Source organism: Melospiza melodia, chromosome 11, assembly GCF_035770615.1.
Source record: "Melospiza melodia melodia isolate bMelMel2 chromosome 11, bMelMel2.pri, whole genome shotgun sequence".
Classification (NCBI taxonomy): domain Eukaryota; kingdom Metazoa; phylum Chordata; class Aves; order Passeriformes; family Passerellidae; genus Melospiza; species Melospiza melodia.
In genome coordinates this window covers 16,419,960-16,443,124 of record NC_086204.1, presented here as the reverse complement: position 1 = coordinate 16,443,124, position 23,165 = coordinate 16,419,960, and the positions used below count along the sequence as shown (strand labels likewise).

The window sequence follows — 23,165 nt, the reverse complement described above, 5'->3', positions numbered from 1 at the left end:
TGCCAGTGGAATTAATTAATGAGCTTTATGAAGGCATTGGGATGTAATTTATTTCTAGATAAGTAAGTCTAATTTGCAGTTCCATGGGTCTCTGCAATGCTGATTGTAATAGTTATTCCTGCAGATGTGCTGCTCACAGCATGTCTTTCCATTAGAACTGAACACCTCATTATATAAACTGTACCTAATTAAACATAATACAGTGGTGACTTGTTAAACTGGCCTTTTTAAGTCAGCAGCTGCCTAAGCTAATAATACCATATACAAGATTTATATCATCTACCATATAATACTGATATTAAAATATACTGCCCAAGGGATTGACAAGTAATTTACCAGTATGTAACAGGTATACTTCAGATTCTGCAATAGAGATTAAAGACTACTAGTCTATAAAAATCAAATGAATTAAAGTCTATTTGGAGTTCTAAATAACTAAAAAAGTTTCTCAACAACTTTTATCTTCTAACAGTTTATTTAAAAAGAAACACATAATCAGAGAATGACACTTCTCCTATGTTCTTTCTCCATATGTGATGGGCCATTTTTCTTTTGTGGTCTGAATTACTACAACATTCGAACACAATTAGGTATGTGCATATTGCCTTTGTTTCAGGCAAAAGAAAACGAGAAACTGCAAGACAGATACAGCTACTTCTTGAATTTTGTGTGTTTGATTCTGTGACTATTCTGTTTGATTCTGTGACTACCCTGTACATGTCCTTCCCACCAAATTGTAGACAGAGCTCATATTCAAAATATGACAGTCAGATTCCATGAAGTCTATTTTGGTCAGGAAACAAGGCAGTCGGAAAATTCACCGAGAACAGATTGAGTTTCTTATGAAAGCTACATTTGAAAGCTACAAAATAATATTTTGGATAAACCATGTCTAATCATGAAAACTTTCCATTCTGTATACTTCCTGTGGTTTAAGAATTGTTTTCTGTTTCTCCCCTCTTCAGAAGCTGAATCTACTGCCACGCTATGTTCTAATGTAGAGCAGCATTGCTTTTGTTCTTCCCGTTTTGCCAGTGTCTGGAGGAAGAGAATACATTTTGCTCACATATGTATCTGGGGAGCTCCATAACTACACCTTTTCCTCACAGAAGCCTGCGATTCTTCTTTCCTTTTTTCTCAAGTATGCAAAACTGGCTCATTTTCCGCTCTTACTCTATGCCATAACTGAGCCGCCTGAAGACATGTGAGCAGTCCTGCATTTTGCTTCCATCTCTCTTTCTAAATGAAGAAAATGAGGCTCAAATTCTAAAGCTATTTGGACATAGGCCACTTCAAGCAATACCTTTAAAACATGTATAAATTTAGTCACAGCCTGGAGTCCATTGGTGTCCATTATCAAGAATCAAGTACAAAGTTGATAAACGTCAATGTATTTTTTCAGTATGGACTGAAACTTACTTTCAGTAAGTTTCTGGAAACATTCATTCTCTTGAACAACCTTCAACATTTTCTTGCATAGAGAAGTTGGAAAAAACAACAAAAAAGTAAAAGCAAACTCCTCAAGTTTTGGAGGAAAAGATTCAGAATTAGATCAGATTTGCTTTGAGTCACTTTCTCTGTCTTACTGAGCACATAAAAAAATATAGTGTTCTTATATACACCTCAATATCTGCAGTGTCATACTTTACTTTAAAGGTTTCATGATAAAGACAGACAGTCATTCCCCTCTTCTTGCTACAATATCTAAATCATTCCAGACTATAGTGTGAAATACATTAACCACTGCAAATCAAGGTGAAATTACAGTTTGTTTTAAAGTTACAGATTCAGAGAAGAAAGATCTGTTCTGTCCTAAAGGCTGTGTATCAAGTAACAAAACTATGAGCAATTTAACCCTATTGGCAGAACATGAAGAACAGGCTTCCAGACTGAAACAGCTCATGCACAACCAGCTTATGCTACTAACAGAAAGAGGATTCTTGTGGTAGAGCTGACAGCACACTCATAGAAACTCAGCATTCCAGGATAAAGATTAAAACAGAGAACTTGCAGTTAGAAGCAAAGACTTTACGAGAAATTATTTGTTTCCAATAGTTGCTCTGTTTAAATTCTGTCGTTACCAAGGCTGCATTTTAATTTCCTGGAAGTTACCATTTGCTTCAGGCTTTCAAGAGAGTCTTCCAACTATTTAATTCTTGTACTTAATTCTTGTACTTAATTCTTTCTTCAGATTTTTATTGCAAAATCTTTTATTATAAATAATCACTGTTCTAAAACAACTTTCTTTATTTTAACGGATACTATTTCAATTCAAAACCAGAGTCCAATTTTTTCCTAAAAGTCCCATTTAAATTGCTTCACTATCACTCAGTAATCAAACATGAAATGTAACAGAACAGCAACATAATTTGCTGAGGGTAAAATTTAGCAGAATCAATCAACAATAAGAAGAAAATAGGAGGTCATGAGCACCATGGATCCATTATAATTATTATTTTAATTAAATATTCTAGATACACATTAATTTTCTTTGCTCACTACTTTTATTGTTTGACTTGCCTTCAAATGAGAACTGTGAGCACTTTGAAAAATGAGTTGAAAGACTCTCTTGTTTCACAACAGACTGAGTAGCTACTTCTCCATTTGCTGCCAAAATGCATTTTAGTAACGTATCACAGCTAAACTCCTCCACGACTCACCAGAGATGCCTTCTGTCTCTTAAAGCAACCTAAAACTAGGAAAACATTTTCTCCATATCCAATCAATGAAAGTACAGAAATTTCACCAAAGGTTTAAAGATATCTAACTGGATCTTGAATTCAAAAAGCATTTTCTAAACTGTTGTTATTTTAAAATTAAGAACCTTTTATAGTGTCTCCAAAAAGAAAAGAAAAATCCTGTCGTGCTCCTGAACAACATGACGTCTTTAAAAATATTAAAGACAAACAAAAGTATGATAAAACAAAATACTAACCCCTTTAATGAGATCAACAGAAGATTTTTTCATTTAATTAAAATTTCAACTATTTTATAGAAGAATTTTACAGTTTCTTACCCTGCCTAGTTCTGGTGAAAAAAATAATTCTAAATACAACAAGAAGGGTGGATTCACAGGCCTACTAATGTGGCTGAGTTTTCAATTTACAGTTTCAGGAAATCTATGAAATTGAGAGAAATATCCTGATAATTTGATGCTTATGTGAGTTGAGCTTCTAAAACCTTTCTGAAAAAGTGACTCTCAACTGGTGTGATTTCACAGGTGCCTAGGAATACTGGCTTGAGAGTTATACTGCCTATTTAACTTCTGACTTTTACAGTTAAGCAGTTATTCTGGAAGCATAAAAAATACCTCAGACTGTCACTCTGTCACTTGTAGCTGGTTTTCAACCTCCTTGATGATGCAGAAAGGCAAACAATTGGGATCAACTGAATTCTCTCAGAAACATTCCTTCCCAGAAGGGTGTAAAAATATGCAATAATATGGTCAGCAGGGAAAAAATTATTCCATAATAAAGATCTCACAAAAAACCCAGATATTTTAGCCTATTACTGCTACCATAAAGTGAAAAGAAGCTGTTGGATAAATGAAAACATTGGGAAATTACTCATATTTTTCCTCTCAAACCACATGCAGAGTGTTATTGTCCACTGCATTGCCAAAGATTTGATTCACAGATACTCTAAAATTTTAGTCTTTTTTCTGAAGTTCTTCAAAACAAAAAAAAAAAGCCCTTAAAAAAAACTTTAACACACCATCGACTGAAAAATCAGTATTACATGGTGAATTGGGACAACCACAGGAAACATAAACAGCATCTTCTTCCAAATAACTCTACAACAAAGCAAAAACTCCTAATCCATACTCAAGACAACTGAAAAACAGGAGAAAAGTGACAATCATTAACGCCCTGCAAAATTACTTGGAAGACAAAGAGAATGTATATGCATGCTACTCTGAATTCCTTTTGCTGCCAGAGCTCAGATACCATAACAATGAGAGGTCACGCACACACCCTGACAGAACAGAACTGACAGGTTTGTTAATTGATGACAAAGTTACAGCACTAATATCTTTTCAATTATAACAATATTTTCATGATTTGAGAGGTCAGTCTTCATTCCCCACGTGCATACCATAAAGAACACTAAGGAAATGCTGTGAGTAGAATTCAGACAGTTGTTTCTGCTCCCATCAAGGACAGAAATTTCCACTGACTTCAGTGTAAACAGAATCAGGCCCTTCATGTGCGCATTAAATAAAGCAGACACTTCTGTCTCAATCTTCTCTGAATACATGCTTTTGATGCCACAAAGGAGATAAGATGATCTGATAAAAGTAATAGATGAAAGTATATTATTATCTATACTATCTCCATTATAAGATATAAAATACTCTGTAGTGTCTGTGTGTATTACCATAAGCTACAGTGAAAGTTGACCTGTTTTCCAGAGGACAGATTTTTAAGTGTGATGCTGAAGCAATTTTTGATGACATACTTTTCTACAACATTTCTCATGCCACTGAAGATTAGATATGTCTGCAAAACAGAATATAAATACAGCACCAGAATTTTATCTTATCCCTTAGCCACTAGCTATGAAATAAATGTTCCAATATCAGTTTCTATATAAATATGAATCAGTGGAACTTCCTTGGAATTTTTTAAAAGTCAGACATTGCTATTATTGTCATGTCACTAACAACAAGAATTACTATTTTCTAATTGCATGTTCTCTGTCCTCCCTCTTGGGAGGCTCCAACATAGAATCCCTCTACAATATTCTTTAAAAGCACTGGCATTCTGAGTTAGAGTTTTTCAGCTTTGGAAGCAGATTCTCACAGCACCAGGGGAAAAACAGTAAAAAATCCACAGCTGGAAGCACAGCTTCCCCAGTGATGGAATACTCCCATTTGGTAGGTCACAAATCTGCAGGGAGAGACAAAAAGGTGGGGTTTGCACACCAGCTGGCCTTTGTGGAGAAGAGATGTGAGCTATTCTCATTCAGATGGTGCCTCAGGAGACTCACAGGCTAAGTCAGTACAATCAGGTGACATTGTTTTCAAGACCCAGAACACTAGTGAATGACAATTTAATACATTAGAAGGTGCACTGAAGTAGTACTACAAGACCTCAGCTAGGCATGTGTGATGTGCTCTGGAGACTTTAAACTCCATCAGGAAAGGTTTATACAAGGTGGGAAAGAAAGGAATGTTATTGACTCTACAAACAGGGAATCAAGTCAGAAAGGATTTTGGCAGAAAGCTACTGAATGATTAGCATGTGAAGGAATCACAGGCAGAGCGGATCCCAAAATAACACTACTACTTGCCAAGCACCTCCTAGTCTCTAGCCTGCATCAATTACTGAAATACACACATCACAATACTCAACAGTGCTTAAAATTATTTTTTCTGAAACTGAGGCCATCACAAATTTAACACAAAACCTACAGGGAAGACATGTAGTGGAACAAGGTAAGGGGGAAAAAACCCACAAAGATGCTTTTGATTCCTCCTCTCTGTATAATGAGCCAGATTCTCAGCTAATGCATAGCCTCATTTTTCCACTCATACCTATTGAGCTCTGACATTCTGTACAACTGGTATGTTTAAAAGCAGGTTGAGAATAAGCCTGTAGACCCAGCCTTAGGACTTTCCAGACTTACAGAAGCTCATAACATGGTGAAAGGTCACAGAGCTGCTCACATTTCTACCTTTTGCCCAACAATACCACAACTTCAGCCACCCACGAGGTGAAAATATGCCCCTGACACCAAGCTGTCAGGCTTAATGACTGAGTCTTCATAAAAAAGAAAAAAGCTCAGTTAAATCTACAAGCACACACACAAATTCTGACCTCTGGTGAGAAAAAAGAATGTGTATTTGTGCCGCTTTTAGCTTTTATTGGTTTCCCACCACATCTCTTAATACTTCTTGTGACTTATTCCAAATTTTCAACTTTTGAATAACTAAATTTGCAGCTCTGCTAATTTTGCTGCTCTGGGAACACAGCAAAATCTGGCTGCCACAACTGTGGCTCTTTTGTGTTCAAAACTGCATCACTTATGTATTTAAAAATACATATGATATTTATAAAGCCTACTCAAAACATTACTAAATTGTCCCATTTTCATGTTTTCATGACAATTTATATGTTTTCCATATGGGCAAGTGCTAACAATATGATACAAGCTTAATGGAACAAACTGGTTTTTCTTTATTGTCTTGGCATCAAAAATCTGCACTGCATAAAAATAACTCTCTCCTCTATTTTAAAGGGATGACTTTTCATTAATGCAATTTTAAGGGCAATTCTCTCTCATTTTACTTAAAATATATCAGAAATTTTCACTGCTTACCTTACCATTGTATCACCACTGTATTTGAGAACATTATGAATCTATTGTAAAAAGCAGCTGACGTACACTGAGTGCAGAATTATTCAGAGTTTTCTATAACTTAGCATGAGCTCCACAAAAGACTCAGGTTTGGGAGGGGAGGAAAAGATGCCTCACTCTTTTCATCCACAAGGAGACAGATACTTCCATATCTCTCCTCTACTTCTGTTTTCTCCCTCCAACTTTCCAAAAGCAGGAACAGCTCATGCCTGCAAGTATTAGGAGGAGCCTGTGTGCTAAAAGTCTAAGGCTGGAAACGCTGACAGTAGATGATTTCCTTTAAAGTTCTCAAAGACTCGAATATGGCACTGAAAAGAACTAATATCGCTATACTCCAACAGCACGTGTACTTCAGCCATCTCCATCAGTCTCTGCTGCCTCCCTTACCCTACCTCACCCCAAAGCTGTCCTTGCCTTCTACTTTTCTTCTCTTCCATTTACTGCAGTCCTAATGTAGAGAAAGCTTTCCCTGACCTGAAGCTCCTCAGTAGACAGTCAGACCAGCCAACCTTCTCTTCATTTTATCCAGCTCCTCCACAAACTTCACAACATGACAGACATGTCAAATGAGCCATCCACCAGGCTGCAGACAGCAGTTTCTAGGCCATAAGAGACACAGCTGATGGAAGAGATTGTCGGAGGAAGTCAGGAAGCCATAGGTAATATCACAAGTGTCCTGCTGAAAACTAACAGCCTAATGAGTATGATATTGCTGGTTATTTTATGTATCTCAAGTCTAGGCCTTGAATAATTACTACTTACTACTGAGAAACTAAAGTTGGAAAATAGATTTTGCCAGAGTTAATAACAAAGGCTAATGGTATAGAAGTTGTGGGTTACAGGCACCACCTCAGTCAGTCTAAAACCTTTTACTTTCTAAGAACTGAAAGTTGCTGAAAGTTGCTATACTGATGGAATCAGACCAAGTTAATTCACCCACAGATAAAGCAGCTGGTATCATACACAAACCTTCTCCTAGGCAGCCTGTCTCTGGGATAGGCATCGGGCAGTCTGTTTAAGAAGCAGGCTCAAAAGATAGCTGACTCAGACAGTCTCTGAACGAGCTTCCTGTTAACCAGCTAGAGAGATACTCAGCCACCAACTGGTGCCTTTTCCTTCAAGGAGAACACAGCACTTTCACCAACTGTTCTCTTTTGAGGTGACTCACCTTGGTGACATTACTGTCCCTAGACATGCATACGCTTCCATTTGTAATTCTCATGCCTGACGGGAGAAAATCTGCTGTGCTAAAACACTGGAACAGTCCATGGATTGTCACTTCCTTTTTTTGCAAGACTTTTTTTCTATCAGTTGTGTGGGAAATGCACTTCAGGACAGTTTTACTGCATTCTGTACACATCCTCCCACACTCACAGCAAACTGACACTTTGTACTGGTTTGGGCTGAAGTAGTTATTTTTCTTCATGGTAGCTTGTAAGGGGCTGTGTTTTGGATTTGTGCTGAAAACAGCATTAATAATTCAGAGATGGTTTAGTTACTGCTGAGTAGGGCTTACACAGCATCGAGGCCTTTTCAGCTTCTCACCCCACCCCACCAGAGAGTAGACCAGAGGAGCACAAGAAGCCGGGATGGGACACAGCCAGGACCCCAAATGATCACAGGGATATTCCACATCATATAGCACTGTGATCAGCATGGAAACTGGGGGAAGAAGAAGGAAGGGGGACATGTTTGGAGTTATGGTTTTTGTCTTCCCAAGTGACCATTTTGCCTGATGGAGATCTCCTTCCCTGAAGATGTCTGAATACCTGCCTGCCTGTGAGAACTGGTGAACAAATTCCTTGTTTTGCTTTCCACAAGTTTGTTTATTAAACTGTCTTCATCTCAACCCACGAGTTTTCTGACTGTTACTTTTCTGATTTTCTCCTCCGTCCTGCTGATGGGGGAGTGAACAAGCACTGTGTGGGTGTGGGGCTTAGGTAAGCCATGACAAATCCACATGTACAGTAGTGCAGCTTCAGCAGAAGTCTCCATTGTTGACATTCTCCAACTCATTCTGTCCTGTTTAATCTGACTCATGTTTTCTTCACCCATCATCTTAGTTTTCCTTATTTCATTACATTTCCTTTAAAAGAGCTTGTGGCTGCAATCTAAGAAAGTTCAAGCAGTAATTTATTTTTCTTTAGCAGATATTTTAAGGGCAGATCTCTCAACAGCATTTGTAAGATGAGCATTAAAGGCAAACAAAACAAGCTTCTGAGGAACAGAATCTAATAATGACTTCTCTTGGTTTACTTCTGGATTGTTTTTGTATTAGGCACAGTATACATATGTAGTTTAATTAGGATAAATTCTCTGCTTGTTTATGATCTCATCCTTTGCAAAACTACCACACCACTAGTGTTGAATAGGCTATAAATCACTCAGATATTCACGCTCAGCGTTGAATTTCTCTCACCAATTAAATGGGGGTTTAGAAAAGTTCTGAATCCAAAAGTTCACACGATGAAAATTTTAGCACAAAGGTGAATATTCTCTATTCTCTATTGAGAGAAGTGAGCAATATAATGCAGTGGTTCATTTTCCATCTAAACAGAGTCTTGATTAAATACATGTCTGTTCCTCTTACATGTCAATAGCTTGTATTTCAGCCAAGTGATTGCTCAATTACAGAGAGAAAGTTTGGAGACAGGAAACTGCGTTTATTCTGCGCAATATAATAGAACCACTAAAATTAGGTAAATTTCCAGGAAACTGTGCAATGAAATGCAATAACCACCTAAAGCCTTAAGTCTCAATATAAATGCTTATTTCAAACAGCATGTTGTCATCAGTCAATGGATGATTTTTCCTTTTCATGTAGCATCAAAACCTATCAAGTATCATTTGGAATTTTCACTTTAGTTCTCCACTGTTCAAGTGACTTAATAGTCACAGTTAAATAATCAAATAATAATTTTTAAAATTGTATTGCAGTAAGGTGAAATGGTACACAGTAAAGACCATTGACACTCTCCTAGAGAATTTTGTTCCTGGATAGATAAACAGTATTTTTTTCTTTAAAAGGAAATTAAAAAGTAGAAGAAATCTGTTCTGGGAAAATGAAAATAGATATTTTTGCTGTTTATCCAGGCTGAATTAATAGTGCTAGTACTCTCAAGGTAACCTGACCTATTCCAGTGAATGTAATTCCTTGCTTTTCAACCAACATTTGAAAATTAGTTTTTCCACTTTATTAATCATATATTAAGTCTATTTCACTTACATCACAAGCTTCAAAGGTTCTTTTTCTTCTACCCCATCTCTGCATTTCACCCTTAAAACTTGCTTTGCAGTTAAAACATCCATGCCAACAGGTACTGTGACATTCTTACATTTTATAAAATAGAACCACAGCACACACATTTAAAAAAACATTTAAAATACACAAATTTTCAGGAATTATTATTATAGATGGTGGTCACACTACTTTAGTACTTACCAGAAATTGTAAAGTGTTTTCAAGTGGACTGAAGGGCTTGACCAGTCCTGGGAATGGAAAATAGACCAGAAGACAATGTCAGGTGTTAAAAAATTCCTTACAGAAAGATTCCAAGTCAAAGTCACATTTACTGCATGATTTGGAACTTAAACCATTCCTTTCTGACTCTACTTTCTTTCAGCAGATGTATTTGAGGTGTACAAACACTGAAAGTCTAGACTCCTTTTTACATAAATTTGATTTTTCTACCTTAATTATTGTTGATATTGTACATCATTTAGATGTGATTATGTTATATTTAAGCATTCCTAAATGAACTCACATTAATCTAGTTACCTAAATTAGAGTAGAAAAATTATTTTAATGTGACATCCTGTTAATTTGTTCCTTTGGTACTTTAGCTTTGCATCCCTGGGGCAATACAACCATATCCCATCTAATGCAAGAGTTTCAAAGCTCCAATACAGTACACAAACTGCCAAACATGATCAGAACCACAGGCTATTCAGTCTCACATCCTGTCTCCTGCAGGGAAGATGCTCCAGGGAAAGGTGTAAGAAATCCACCAGTAAGTGATAACAAAATACAATTTGCAATGTGGCCATCCAACACAAACAATGGAAATGGTGATTTTAAGAACAGCTACCAAAAGAACAGAGATTAAAAAAATAATAATTATAAGTAATCACTTTAAAGAACACAGGGATGTTTCTATTATGTAAATTTCCATTCCAGTGAAACTTTGATACAAACTGTGATATTCCATCATGGGCTACAAATAAAATTATTTGTCAGGGCACAGCTATGGACAAGAGAGAAAAACATGCATTTATTTTATATAATGCTGTTTAAGAAGTGCTTCCAAGTGGCCCACAAATTTTTATTCAGGGGAACTGCTTTTGCTTACGCTTGCTGAAATCAGTAGTAAAACTAACTGTACTGTCTTTGGTTTAGAAGGGCAGAATGGAAAGCAAAATTTAGCCACTGTGAACCTAAAGACACATTTATACAGCTTGTGAACCACACAGAGGCTAATGATCTTAATCAACAATGCAATTACAGTCATCCAAAGGTCTACATACAGACAGAGCCCTGGTAATATCACAGCTGCAGGAGCCCCACTTCTCTTACTCCGTCTGGAAAATAGTATTTCACTGGGCTGAAAGGCCTGATTTTTGTTCTTATCTCTAGTCCAGACTTCAATTCCCATGAAAACTGAGGAGAGAGACCCTGGCTCCCCCCGGTGAAAACTTTCTGAACAGCCCTTTTCCACATCTTCCACGAGAAGGCCCTGCATAAAGGAAGCTACTTTTTGAAGAAGGTTTGAAATGAGCTTCCACAAAAAGCACAGGTCTTTTGCAATAAAACCTGCATCAAATTTTACAGGAAAGGGGAAGGTTTCCTTGAAGCACATGAAACCAAGTCTTCTAGCAGTGATAAGGCTAACTCCACATAATGGAACTTTATTATTTAATATTTTTTCTTGACATAGTAAAAGATTTTCAACTTTGAGATTTTTCAGGAAACTATATTTGGAATGCCACATGGCAGACCAGAAACTCCAAATCTTTTTAGCTGTACATCTTTTTTGTACAGTTTACAGTATAGTCTAATTACATAATCACTTACTTGTCAGTATCATACTTTTTCTCCCACAAAGTCAGAGACAGATTATAATGCTACATAATATTTTTCACTGCCATAATAGTCCACTATGTCTTTAGCAACAAACTTTTCTCTGATTAAATCCTCATCTTTCTTCAGTAAATATTTTTTTTAGTCAGCAGCCATATACTATATAGACTTTTTTCAAGCAATAGCAATGCTTTAAGTTACATTTTGAGATGAGATTTTACTTTGAAGCTAACTTAGCTGCATGCACAGGTATCCTAAAAATGCAAGTCACATCTCACAATGTCCTCAAACTGGTTGATAAATCTGACAAACAGTCACACTATGCAACAACAGTGGCCAACCCATGATGAACAAAAATAGTGAATAAACAGCTGAAAAAGAATTTGCACGTTTTCTCACATCTTGGAAAATTAAAAATACATCCAGAATACAGCTTTGTTTTGTCCTTGACAGTTAATTAAATATAGCTATCCAGATCATCTGCCAAGCTTGAAATTTGGATAATCATACTTGTAATGTAGAATAAACCTGCAAAGCAGCTGTGACTTACAGAATTATTCACTAGAAAGTACTCAGATATTGGTGGATCAGCATATCCATACTTTGCCCCTACCATGAGAACAGAATAGAGACCTGTGGTTAGAGACTGCAGTAGCAGATAACAGATTTACCAGATCTTCTGGCATATAAAAAATGTTCAACAGCACAAAATGCAGAATTATCTGACGTGATATAATAATTGTACTTCAAAAATAGTAGCTGACAATGTAGTCAAAAGTTGTTTCTTAGAGGGATTTTATAAGTGTGACATTTCTTCCCTTTTGAACACTTAGCCTTACTCTTGCCTCATGCATTTACCATCAGGGTTGTTGAAAGAGGGTGCAGAAAAATGAAGCAGAAAAGAGCAGCACTGAAAACAATACCACCTATTAAGAAATCATTAAAGAAAACTGTAAAATCTTGATCATAAGAAATGTATTATTTTGAAATCTCCAGAAAATAAAGTCAGAATATAAAATAACTGTAGTCCTGTCATGGGGAATTATTTTCACTGTAGGTGTGTAAATACATACAAAGCAGAGCTCTTCCATTTCGGTAAAGAATAATTTAAGGAAGCTGATCTTTACCTCCCCTTTCATCTTTCTTGTAGAAACAAATAATTTCCTTTTGCAGTATCTTGCCTTACTCTTCTCTGAGAAGTTGAGAGTTTGAGCTTCCAGCCAGGCCAGATAATCTGCTAGTAACTACTCTCCCTAGCATAGCCAAAATTGACACAAATGTCTCTTGTAAAAACATTTACTTTTCTGTTTTAAAAGGCATATTAATACATGCACAGTACTTCTGTGGATCAGATGCAGAATATACTCACTAGTTGAAAGTGGTTTTATGGCTCTTTTCCTCTCCAGGAAACTTAATGCTTTGGCTGAATTTTGCTTATGGAGCCATCCCATTTCTGCCTGATAGAGATTTGAAAAAGCCGAATTTCCTTGGAAATTGTACCAGGCAACAGTAGGGACACACTCACCAAGAACAGATTCAGTTGTGAAAGGGGGAAAGAAATTTTAAGTTTTTTTTTTAAAAAGTTGTTTTGACATACGGACTTCCTTTGTACATAAGACAAATAAATTTGAGAAACTGTTTCACTGTACCACATATAGGGCCCTGTAGGGCTTTTCCAGATGAAAGGAAGAGATAGCAGTGTGATCTGCACAGGTGTCCACAGGAGTCTAATCAGAGAACACTGGGACTGCAGAAGGCAGGCACCAAACTAGAGAACCATTACTGCAAATGATGACAAATAGATGAAAACAGCTTGGTTTAATGGTCAGACCTTAAAGTGAACTTGTAAGATCTATATGCAATAAAAGTCTTTAATGCTTTTGCACTGAAGAAATTGATGAGAGAATCAGTGATATACAAGGGAATATGGAGTACCACAGTGCGGTTATAGTACAGTTATTTCTAACAGGAACACTATCTTAATGACTTCTTTGTAGATGTTTTACAATGTAATCAATTGCTGGAACAGACATGTGTGTGATGTCTACAATGTCATGCCTAAACCCAGGTTTAATTCGACATATAGGCGGCAAAGACTGCTGGAGCTTTGACATCTCCCACCTCTCCAAGGCTTTCTGTGACTCTGAGCACCTTCATGTTTTTATAAATCAGGTCTATGTCTACCGGAACAGAGGGACTGATTTCTACACAGAACAACATAGCTACAGCTATGAACTGCAACTGCAATTGATTGTAAAAACTTGTATTTCATCTCTTTCTAAATAACTGCAGCTCTGAAGTACAGAATCATGGAATGGTTAAGGCTGGAAAAGAGCTCTAAAATCACTGTGTCCAACGATTAATCCAGAACCACCATGTTCACCACTAAACCATATCCCCAAAACATATGGCAAGTTAAGACTAACAAAACTTTCTTTACCATTTCCAGAGAAAGCTGGTTCCTGTTTCCAAATGGCTATTTACTGAAAAACACATTCAGAAAACTGAAGCAAATCTTTGGAATATGGGTATCCTTAAAGCACTAAAACTTAATCTCCCAGATCTGTAAAAATAAATGTGCTCCATTAATAAATATTTTCAATTGTGTGTCATGCAGAGAGTATGTTAGCAGGCCCTTGACCCTTTACACCAAGAAAAAGTAACAGGAAATTCTAGGAAAACAGAAACATGCCAGTGCTGGACACACAGTGGGAGGGGGTCACAAGGCCAGTGAAGATTGTAAAAGGTGTCTAACGGAAATTGTTCAATTTATTACTTCTTATTTAAAAAGCAATATATACTTTGCTCTATATTTCCCAGTGCCTGGGAACCACAGATTTTACATGCAGGTAAAGCAGAAGACTGAATGTTCCTCAGCTGGCTGAACCTACCCACTCTTCACTGAAAACCAAAAGCACAGAATTTGAGCCTCCTGAATCTGTAATTAATCTTAGTAAAAACTCCTTTCATACCTGAGACATCACTGGAAAGAATTTTTGCATAACAGTTCTAAAATGCTAGTGCTGTGGGTGGATATTTTATTCATTTATACATAAATATAAGCATATATAAGACAGAGCTTGTTTCAAAGATCCCCTATCTAATGATATTTCTATAAGTTAAATCATACACAGTAAAATAGTGGGTTTTTTCTAGTGAAGAAAGAGGTAAAAGAATGAAAGTTTCATAAATTACCAGTGGCATGAGATGGCCAGCTTAAGACATCACAAGGATGCTTGATCACCTTTGAAAACCTAGAGCAGGGACCCAAATTACTCTCCCCTCTTGAAAAAACAGCTTGCTCTCTGAAATAGCAAAAATATAGAGCATATGGTCATCATACCACAAGAATAACACAGAGGAAAATAACTGAGACACTACGGTGTCTAAGCATGGTAGAACTGCAGCACAGAAGGAAAAGGGCACATTGCTATTCAAAAGCACTGACTTGTTTGGCCTCTGTGTTTCAGCGGGGACAGACACAAACTACCTGCTCTAATGAAAGAAGGCTGCACTCCCCACCATCGAATGCAAGAGCTGTCTTTGGACATTCAGAGCACAAAAAAAACTCGTTACTGCTCCCCTATATCTAGCTTCTTGCGATGAAGTTAAAATGTGGCTTTTTATACAAGCCGTGTTACAAGATAATTTCTCCTAAAAAATAAACTAATGAAAAATGCTCTTAAAAAAAAAAAGCCTGATCTATGTTTTCAGCCCACATAGATATTAAACCTAGTTTCCTAGACCCTGAAAAGCTAATTATGCATTCAATTAGAGTTTCTTAATAAAGATTAAAACTCTGAAGTCTATTACAGGCCCATATTTAATTCAACTGCCATTTTATCCATGCCATGAAAGTGTGAGTGGTAACAATGAATATAAATTATAATACATGCCATAGAGTGAATGCTATTTGTCCAAGTACGTTACTATAAAGAATTAAATTTTGCTATCGGTTCCATAATCTAGTTAAAATTGGTATTCTTTATTTGGTCTTTCAATGTAGTCCAATTTCCTACTTTGAAAAACAAATTCTAGGGAATAAAGAAAAGAGATTAATTTATCATTAAGACTCTGCTTAATTGAAGTCAATTCCGAACAAACTTGAATTCAATTTCTACTCATTAAATTGAATGTGCTCTGCGTTTCTCTCTGCATTGCTTTGAGCAAGCAGCTGAGAACAAGGGACTAACATCAAAATTATTAAATTGAGGAGATTTTATTTGGTCTTCACATGCCAGAGCTGCTTTGATGAGGAGCTGTTTTGGCACTGAAAGGAAACGAGAGCAGCTGGAGGAAAAATCAAATGAAACTAAGCCTCGGAAAATTGAAGAAAACGCAAGCTTAATAATATTTAATAATTAAATTTCCACAAACAATAGCGGCAAATGAAGTAATCTGCAAAGTCTGTGAACTCATTTGCATAATTGATGCCGGTCCCCTGTAAATGAATAATGAAGATAATAAAAGATGTTTCTAAAAATGGGCACAATAACAGCAAATTTCATCAAGCCGCGCGCTCTGATTAATCTGCTCTTGCAAATCAGCAGTGCGGGGGGACGCGTGATTACCCGCGCGGCGGCCGGCAGCAGGCGGCAGCGGGGCCCCGGCCCTGCACCTGGCCCTGGCCCTGCCCCGCCCCGGCTCCCGCGCCCGCCTCACACTGGGGGCAGCACCGGCGGCCCTCGTGGGCGGCCTCCGGCCTGGGGCCGCCTGCAACCCAGCGCCCCCGAGCCCGAGGCGCCCCCGGGACCCCGCGCTGCTGAGGCACAGCCCGGGGGCAGCGGCGGGGCCGGGGATGCCCCCAGCCGTGCGGCCTGTGCGGCCCTTGTCCGCCGGGGCGCCGCGGCCAGGAGCAGCCGGGGCCCGAGGCGGCTCCGTCCGTGCCGGGAACCGCCCGCTCTGCCCCCCGCTTGGGCCAGGGCGCAGCTCTGCCCTTCAGGCTGCCCTGAGCAAACCGCGGATTTCTATTCAGCGCCCTTCCCGCAAGCCCAAGGCCTCTCCTAGAAAACGCAGTTTCCAGCAGCCTAGGACAAGGGCCCGGTGTGTCACTGCCTGGTAGGGCCCTTCAGGACTGGACAAGGTCTGGCTCGGGCCACTGAGCACCCGCAGTTTCAGCGCAGCCTTTCAGTCCTATCAACACTCGTTTATTTCTAAGAATAAGCCTTGCCATGTGTGTACCATCCAACCTTCACTCTGAGGGAGCCCCTCATGACACAACACATCGCCCAACGCTTCACACAGCAGTCTCTGCTCTTCACAGATGAAGAATAAGTGCCACAAGTACGAGCTGTTGGCCAGGTTGCTATCTGGCTCAAGTGTTAGTAGCCATAACATACTACTTTCAAACATACTACTCAGTTTATCCTGATTTAGCTACTCCCACAAGGGTCCAACTACACAGATTTCACTGGCATTAATTAGTGATTTTCACAAGACCAGAATTTTTCGCAGATTGGGAAAAAAAAAATTGAGAAAACAGTTATTCTGCTTCCTGAAGCTGATGCATAGGCTGGCAGTGGACACTATGCATTGGAAGCAGGAAAGTATTCCAAAAGGCAGTATCTTTTTAGAATACAGCACCACACTCTTTTACAGCATTTAGAAATATTCACTTAGGAGTGAATTAGGGGTTTACTCATAGGGGATTACTCATAGGACTATTTACAGGATCAAGCCCCAAACTGTTAATCTGTAGATACAGTTTACTATTCAGTTGCCTGAAACAAGTTATCTGTCAGACCATTAAACAATTTCATTGAATGAGAACTTTTCGCTGTATGTAATATTTAAGTACTTTATAGCCAAAGTACAAGATACTCTCTATTTTAATTGCTCAAATTCTTTTACTCAAATTGTGGATCAATCCACCTTAACAACTAGAATTTGTTTGAAGTAAAGGGCATGTATTTCATTACAGAGTGGAAACTCCAATACTAGACACTCCTAGGATAAGTCTTTTATATCAGTCTACTGAAAAACACAAAAACCCCATCATTTTCTCTTGCTTATGATAATTTTTAAGCTGCAGTTCCATCTATTTAATTTGGTGAAAAAACACCACCTCACTTCCTTGAACATGAGGAAGACTGCCCTTTGTGGCAAGTATATCTCCTTCATCTTTCCTTCTGCATTGATACAAAACAATTGTTTAAACCTAGTTATTAAATCTATGTACAGCACTATATACACCTGAAATACAGTTTGATATATCATAATTAATACAAAGATCTCATGGGTAAACTGCATTCAGTACATACAAAAGCAGTTAAGCCATTCAAACTAGAATGAGCAGTTTTTTCATGAGCTTGATGGATGCCCGCAGACCTGCATGGCAAGAAAGAAAAAGGTTTGATTGTGTTAATAGGCATATAGGTAATTGTTTCATTAGGGAAATAGGGACAGATCCCACTATACAGAATACAAGTCTATATTTTGCAGCTAGGAAGATAGCTTTTAATTCTATCCCTTTTTTTTTTTTCTTGTAATACTCGAGGAATAATTCTGCTCCCAGTGTAAGTTAGGGCAGCCTTAGAAGTATTACAACTTCAGCAACTTTGCCACTGAACCTAAGGATCCTCCTTTTGGCTGTGTATCAATGAAGCACAACATCCAGGGCACATAAGCACAAACAGGCAAGAGCCAAAGGGAGTACTGAGAAACATCAAGCACAAGAGTCCTCCCACTAAACAGTACAAGAACCATGGACCAGGACTCAGGATCCTGAGTCTGAGGGGTTTGTAAATGTAGGAGTCAAAGATGCCACTAATAAGGGAGACTACATTACCAAATATGTGTGAATATAACTTTGGATTCAATTTCTGATAGACGTGATGTATTTGGGGTCAAAGCTAGTTATTGTAATGAATTGGGTTCTATGTTCTAAAAGCAGATGTTTGGTTAAGTATTATCAGATGGTAAAATATGTTGATATAAATCTGATTTTATTTTGAAGAATCATTTTTTATTTCCTCCTTTTTTTGAGCACTATCATTGTTACACTGTTAGAAGTCATTATCAAAACATCTTTGTCTGATAGTAGGACTGGGAATAATTAGATTTAGTCCAGTCCAGTCCAGTCTAATGACTCTGGTGCACTGACTTAAGACCTGACCTTTGTTGACTAATTAAAAGGATTCTGTGTCAGATGCAAGTGTTGTGATTGTTTTTGATGCCCTACGGCACTTTTGGTCAGAAAAAAGATTCTACTTTGTTATTCTCAGCATGTTTTAGTTGAGGTATTTTCCATCTTCGAAGAGGAATAAATGTGTTGTTAATTCTTTGCCTTTCCATCCAAAATATTGTTTAAAAATGTTCTCAAGTCTTCACCTCAATGAAACACTAATTCAGAGATCCTGAGCCTGTGAAATATCTGGATAAACTTATGATTTATAAAAGCAGGAACAGTTCTTATTATTGGAGTTTTTTCTTTCTCCCTTTCCTCTGCTTTCCCATTCTTAGAATGCCTATGAATCCCATGCCCTGCTCCATCAAACATTCCAGTATTGCATCTGCATAGACTCACTCTATCCAGACAGCATCCTAAAATACAGATCTTCAGCACATCCCCATTTTTGTCCCCCAGTGTTCCAAAGAAAAATGGACAGAATTTAGCAACTCTTGCAGGAAATTGTTCCATTTTAAGTTTCACTTGGTCTTAGTTGACAGTTTTCAGGCAGAAGCAAAATTACATTGCTCTTAGTGCAGACTGGATGAGCTCTCATTGCAATGGGAGGAAAGGATTAAGGCTCATTCTTCCTTCACCCCTGATTTCTACTGTTCCTAAGTGGAGTTGGTGGGTTTTATCTGCAGAGCCTCTCAGTAAATCTGGGCAATATCTTCATAGTCTGAGTCAATCTGGGAAGTTGTGTTAGACTTTTTGTACTCCCTTTATCATTCAGCTGCCATGTTTGCCTCTATAGTCACAGTTAACCTGTCAATGTACTTGCTGTGAAACAAGGTTTCTGCGACCATTACATTGCCTAAGTTGAGTTTTGTGGCCATTTTCATATTTTAAATGTTCCTTTTTATTTGCTAGTCTGTAGCTGTTCCTAGATTAGTAATGGAGAAGACAGATATAAAGGTGTCACGTGAACTTCTGACCTGGCTTAAAGACTGATAAAAGTATCACTAGAGACTGTATTTCATCTACCTATTCTCATAACTAGGGCTCATAGTGTCACAAATTTAGTCATAGTTGGTGACATTTGGTTATGCAACGTGCTTTTTTCTTTTAGTAAGGGAGATTTACTGTTGCACTATACTAACTTCCATATAACAGCAAGGAGCAATGGATAATCACAATAATCTTATTGGAAAGCTGCTGTTGAAGGGCTATTTTGCCAGAATGTTAAATTGACTATTTAATTGCACAAACAGCATTATATAAAATGAAGAAAATCCAAAGGGAAAATCTTCACCCAAGAACAGTAGTGCTACCAAAAACTACCAAAAAAACATTCCGGGGCAATCTTCTCTGGCTTGTTCAGCATCATCAAACCATTAATTCTAGGTGATACTTTCAATGACACTCCCTCAGAGGAACAATATTAGGCATTCACTTGTATGATCTTCACCTTGTATGAAGAGAATGAATAAAAAATGAAGTTCTTCACTGTGAACTATTCTCGACTAGCTATTTTCATTTAAAAAAAATGTTTATTTTACTTTGACAGTCTGAAGGTTAAATTAACTCTGAGTTTTCTGTTCCACCATGAAGCTAGTGGGAAGACTCAGAGCTTGCTGCTGCCTCATAAGATAGTAAAGGAAGCAATAAAATATAACTGAAATGTTAACACACTAACACTATTAAATGTCTAAGTCACAGACTCATCAAAAACTTTCTGACCAACGATGCTTTCTTCTGTCTAGAGCATTCAAGATCTTGATTACTGATACAGAGCCAAAGAAAATAAAAATTAATTAGGATACTGCCTCAAAATAAACATTCCCTGGGATGCATTTTGAATGCCATGCAGTGTTTCCTATGCATTCCACAACTTGTCTGTATAACTCCAGTAGTGATACTGTTCCTGAGCCAGATACAGAAAGGATTGAGGTTCTTTTTCTCGTTTAAGGATTTGATCCCAATTTGCTGCCATTGCCTAAACAAGAGAGAATATTTTGACCACCCTGACTATGAAAGAAGTATAAAAGTGTATTGCCGTACATATGCCTTTCTTCTTCTTAGTAAAGCAGACATTAGGACATACTCTGCAACACAAATTTTCTAATTGCCTTCTCTCTATCTTTAGTGACTCTTAACTGAATTCACATGGACAGAGGGTTTTCTAAACAGTGAGGATTTTTTTGAAAAGGTTGAAACTACTAGTCTTTTAGCTGAGGTTACCAAGATCTATGTGGAGAATAGCACATGTCACTGCAGTCATCTCACAAAATACATACACTGCACTGGGCAGCTACACTGAGAGTCATACCAGCTTTTTGTTGAATAAACTTGTAAAGCAGAGCAGTAGTGGAAATATTTGCTACCAGCTCAGAGAGAAATTAGTTCAGAGCCTTTTGAAATAATTGTTCTGTGCTCTAGCTGATAAACCACAGCCTATTTATTATACTATTTATGCCTCATTGTTCAAAATGTACTTGCCTATTATGAAGGACTGCTACATTGCTAACTGAATGAAAATCTTAAATATACAGAGTCCTACCAACTCTTTGTAGAATATCTTTTGAAAGTGTATCTGCAGTTGGATATTCAGACTGACTAGTTGTCTTAATTTATGCAAATATAGCCTATAGCTAAAAGCTTTGTATATTTGTTTCCCATGGTATTAGTATTCAAAAAATGGGACATTCTTTCAAGGGCATTTTATAAATGCAGAACTATAATTTATATAGCAAATTAAAGCTTATACAAAATGTGTGCACTGAGCTACAGATTAACATATTTAATTTCACTATTACCTGCAAACCTATTTTTTTCCATCCACTGCTCTAATTAGCCATATAAAATCAAGTCAATATATTGTAAGCAATTATTTTAGTGGGAGTAGAAAGAGAATCTGAATTAAATATATGGTAAGAGATAATATCTTATGGAAATTAATATACTCATTTGTGTCAAGAAAAATGTGTTCCAGCTAAATTTTATAAGATAGTTTGGAGTTCAAACATATGACTCATGTAGAAGTTGTAGTTTTATAGCTCCTAAGATGTTAGACTGTGGATCTGCTTTTAAGTTCTTTATTAATGTGCCAGTGCTCATTCTTTGATAGCTACAGATTGTCAGTAACTACTGCCATTTCATACTGTGAAATTGTTCTTATTATGAATATTCACTCCCCCTACAGTCAAATGTGTAAACTGTTAGTAACTCTGTATGTTAAAAGAAGGGGTTTTTCCATAATTTAAATGTATAAATCATACCTGGCTCTTCATATTGTTTTATTATTCATTTTTATTTTTGTAACTATTTACTTGAGAGAATTAAATGATAGTGAAAATCAAAATGCATCCTTCCTTTCACTGAAAACAAAAAGTAATCCTATAAAGAGTAATTTTTTTCTTTTATCCTCAAAAAGTATGAAAACTAAATATGAAAACTCTTTTTAAGGAGTAAGAAAAAAAAGTGATCCATATGATGATGAACTTCAGCTGTTTCCTCCTAATACAGTTTCCAATTGTGATGGTATTCAGACAGCACAAACCATTTTCTAGCAGTAAGAGCATTTAGCTGATCAAGTTGTTGCAATTCAGGATTTTGCACTCAATTTCAATTGTGGAGTCTGCAATATATGCCACAGTTAAGTTCCTTTTAAAAGAAGGATAACAGACTCAGTTCCTCTTACTCTTGCTCATGATCTCAAAATATCCTGCACAATACAATGCTAACTACATGGAAGTCTGGTGGCTGCATAACTATCTCCTGGCTTTAGAGCAACTTTTCCCCATTTCTTGGCATAGAACTTGCTGTCTGACATAGCTGCCTTATACTTCTAGTCTGCCCTGGGAGATAACATGGAATCTTACTGCTTGGAAGCGCCTCCATAAAAAGGCAAGCAGAAAATAAAATCTTTTAGAAAAGGTGCAAAAAATTGGATTATGTTTTTGTCATTTTGCCTCCAGCATCACACAAGAAGCACTAATGCACAAGAAACTTCCTGGATCTAGAACTGTAAAGAGAAGTCTTCCCATCTCCTGAAAAATCAAAGTTTCCAGATGTTTTACTGTTTCTTGTCTGAAAAAATGAGTGAACACTACAAAAATGTTTCAGTTCTTCCCTTAGCATTCTTTCACATTCCAGCTGAGCATCCTGGCCACTTGAAGTCTGAGGTAAGTTGTTCTCAAACTTCCCACTGTAGCCTTTTTATCTTCTATGAACAGAAAAATCTTCATTTTAAGAACCTGTTCCTGGGCAGAACATCAACTACTAACCAGCCTTAAGCAGCTGTATTATAAATGTTAAAAAAAACCCACATTTACACACACACACACATATACATTCTCCTATGAAACAGGTGGGTTTGGAGAAATCATCATCTCAAGTGAAACTCATTCTGTTTTACAAATCCAAAATAGTTTCTCCAGCTATAGGAGGAATAATTCCCAATCTTTATATTTATGTGTAGAAGTAAAAGAAGTGTGTACAAAATACTTTTAAATAAAACTTTCCTTAACTTTGTAGTACAAATTGGCAACATGGCCTCAACCCAATCTGTAAAAATATGTGGAAGAACTTCCAGTGTGACAGCTAAACTTGCACTCAACA

The 23,165-nt window shown here is 37.3% G+C and overlaps 1 long non-coding RNA gene across 5 annotated transcripts in view; it reads right to left on the bottom strand.

Moving 5' to 3' along the window:
- The window catches only part of LOC134423094 (uncharacterized), a 453,551-nt gene that overhangs the window by 382,474 nt on the left and 47,912 nt on the right, over nt 1-23,165 (bottom strand). For all 5 annotated transcript variants that reach the window (XR_010028998.1, XR_010028997.1, XR_010028999.1 and 2 more), the window contains one exon: nt 9,803-9,849. This is a non-coding gene — a long non-coding RNA (uncharacterized LOC134423094). The remainder of the gene's footprint in view (nt 1-9,802; nt 9,850-23,165) is intronic.